Genomic DNA, 3,274 nt, shown 5'->3' on the forward strand with positions numbered 1-3,274 from the left:
TAAGCATTCACATATCTTTGAAATTTTAAAACCTTTTCTTTTTTGCTATTGCAAATGCTAGCCCAATAAAATACTATCAATCAATATTCAAAATTATATGGCAAAAATTTAAATAGTTCCAGCCAATGGTTCTAATTTTTAAGTTTTATTTCATAACCTTTGACTTTTTAAAATGGGTCAGCTTTTCAGAGAATTGTATGTTTTAAGTAATGAATGAGTTATGTTTGAAGTTGCTTCGCTCCTCTATATATATTCAGAGTTTGTTGCAGGACTTAATCTTCTATGTCAGTCAATTGAAATATTAATTTTGAAACCTTATTCCAAGTAAATATAGTCAACTCAAGATACACACAATTAAGTCAACTCAAGTCATAATAAATGCTTCTATTCATAAGCATCCAACCTATAGTCAAATACTGAATCAACTCAGCTATTCAATTGACTAATAAACCCTTTAATTAATTGAAGTGGCTTGATTTCGCATCTAGTTTGACCTAGAATGCATATTCTTTAGTTGAGTTTATAGCTAATTAGAAATACCTAAAATGGCTTTCACTTGTGATGCTCATCTCACATGTTTTCAAGCCTACAATGCTCTTACCTCTAGTCTTTGGCAAAGCCTCCAGTTCTTTGGAATGTCAAAGCTTCCCAAGCTTGATCTACATTCGAGTCTTGTTCAATCCGGAACTTTGAACCATCGAACCAATATTTTCATAGGCATACAATCTTTTGGAACACTTGTTGAATCAAGAGTTTGTTGGTCCACCATCTATCTATAAGGAGTTTACTCTTCCATTACTTCTCCATCTACTAAGGAGTTTTTGGATTTCTGCCAACACATTCACATTCACAACGGATTTACTTTTCCAAAACTTCTTCATTTGCAAGGTACTCTTGGACTTTTGCCAACACTCATTGGATTTTTTTTTCACAAAATCTCTATTCATTTTAATCAACTTGGCCTTTTTCCAACTCACATAAGCAATTTTTGAAGTTCTTACTTTTGCATACTTCATTTAATATTTGATAAACTATTTATGGCATTTTGTTGAACCACATATTTGGTTTTACCTATTACCCAAAATGCGTACCCCTTTTGAATTGACCAAATCATGTATCTCTTTCCCATAATACCCCTCTTCCTTTTCACTATTCATCGAACAAAAAAACTCTAAAGCGTTATATTTTTCCATTAAAAAAAAACTAATCTCTTAGCCCTCTTCATTCATCTCCATTGTGATGAGTTTCCTTCATTGCCCCCTTCGCCTCCGCCCAGCGGTGCAAAGAGACACGACAAGTCGACAATAGTTTGAGATCAAGGATAGCGTTTTGATTTTGGATCAAAGATGTGAACTTTGTGTGTTTTAGGGTGGTTCTATTTTTTGATCGATAGTTGTTTGATGAAATATCAAAGCACAACTAAAGGCGGAGATGGAGGTGAATGCCTCCTAATTGTTTATGAAGGTTAGCATGTATGAGACTTCTTACTTGAGGAAGAATGACTTGAAGGTTTACAAGGGGCATAAGGATCTCAGGAAGGTTTTGGATTGCATGTTCAAATGATTTTTCTTAAGTAAGCAAATATGACTTAATTGCTGCTACTATCACAAACTAATTTGTGTTTGTATTTCTCAATAATTATTGTTGCAAATTATTGATTCTCATATCTCTTGCAGGAGAAGTATCAAGAAAAGAAAATTGCAATAGATATGAATATGCCATCACTTACAAAGACAAATATGATGATTTGATGTTGGTTAGAGATGTTCCTTTGGAGTGACTGTCATGTATTAACTTGTGTATGTTTGATAAACTATTCCTTTTTCTTATGAATTAACAGGAATTTCTTTAATTATTCTTGTTTGAATAGGAACGATAAAGTGATTAAAATCCACTTCTAATCTTTCTTTTCTCTGTTCAGTGTTTATGGACTTGGATAAAATAACTAGTTTCATGAAGTAAATGCTCAAGTTCCATTTGTGTCTCTTTGTACGATTGGTTGACTTCTTACTATCTTGATTCTAGGCCTCTTGTTTCAGATTATTTCATTATCTTTAGTCTTTTACAAGAAGATATAAATATTTTACAAATAGCAATTAAAGAGATTCCTATTAATTCACAAGAAAAAGGAATAGTTTAACAAACATACACAAGTTAGTGCCATGCCACTCACTCCAAAGGAGCATCTCCAACCAACATCAAGTCACCATCTTTATCTTCATAAGTGATGACATATTCACTTCCCTTACAACTTTTTTTCTTGATACTTCTTCTGCAAGAGATGTGAGAATCAATAATTTACAACAATAACTATTGAGAAATACAAGCACATATTAATTTGTGATAGTAGCAGTAATTAAGTCATGCTTACTTAATAAAAATCATTTGAACATGCTATCCAAGACCTCCCTGAGCTCCTTGTATCCTTTGAGGTCAATCTTCCTCAAGTAAGGAGTCTCATTCGTACTAACCTTCACAAACAACTAGGCGGTGCCTGTCTTGGTCTTCGCCTATAGTTGTGTCTTGATATTTCATCAAACAACTAACGATCAAAAAAATAGAACTACTCTAAAACACAAAGTTCACATCTTTGATTAGAAATAAAAAACTTCACTACTAGGGACACACCAACACTCCTGTGATCGGAGTCATCCTCTAGCGAAGAATCGACGAAGTCGGTCTCATCCTTCGGAAGCGCTTATTTTTCTCCCTTCACGACCAACTTCTCTGATGCATTGGAGCCCAACAGACTAAGTCGTAGCTCGATGTCCTTGACGTAGCTTGCCACGACTTCCATGTCGTTCACTTTCTTCCAAATCTTGATCAGAAACATCATTGATTCACAAAGTCCATCACAAATCGACCCAAAGCTCTAGCCGTGATCTCAAAGTGTCACTGACTTTCTTTTTGCGTCGTTGGACGAAGTTGAAGGGGACGATGGAGAAAACTCATTGAGACGGAGATGAAGGAGGAGGGTTGAGAGATTAATTTTTTTATTCGAATGAACAATGAAAAAGAAGAAGGGGTATTATGGGAAAGAGATACTTGATTTGATTTGACCAATTTGAGATATAAGATACGTGTTTTGAGTAATAAATAAAATTAAGTATACGGTTTGGTAAAATGCTGAACTATTTAAGTTGGCACAATAATATAGAAAAGAAAAAAAAACACAAGGACAAAATCATAAGGATACCCGATAGGGTAGGGTACTCATTCTCCCAATAAGATACTAATTTAATCTCTCTCTTCCCTTCCTAAGCATATCAATAAT

General features: G+C 34.2%; 1 pseudogene; it reads right to left on the reverse strand.

Moving 5' to 3' along the window:
• Positions 1-2,010: 2,010 nt before the first annotated feature.
• Positions 2,011-2,797, reverse strand: LOC141813087 (auxin-responsive protein IAA31-like; annotated as a pseudogene).
• Between the last annotated feature and the right edge of the window lie 477 nt (positions 2,798-3,274).

This window comes from Curcuma longa, chromosome 20 (genome assembly GCF_044706935.1).
Source record: "Curcuma longa cultivar G26 ecotype Majalengka, Jawa Barat chromosome 20, ITB_CL_G26_1.1, whole genome shotgun sequence".
In the NCBI taxonomy this organism is placed as follows: domain Eukaryota; kingdom Viridiplantae; phylum Streptophyta; class Magnoliopsida; order Zingiberales; family Zingiberaceae; genus Curcuma; species Curcuma longa.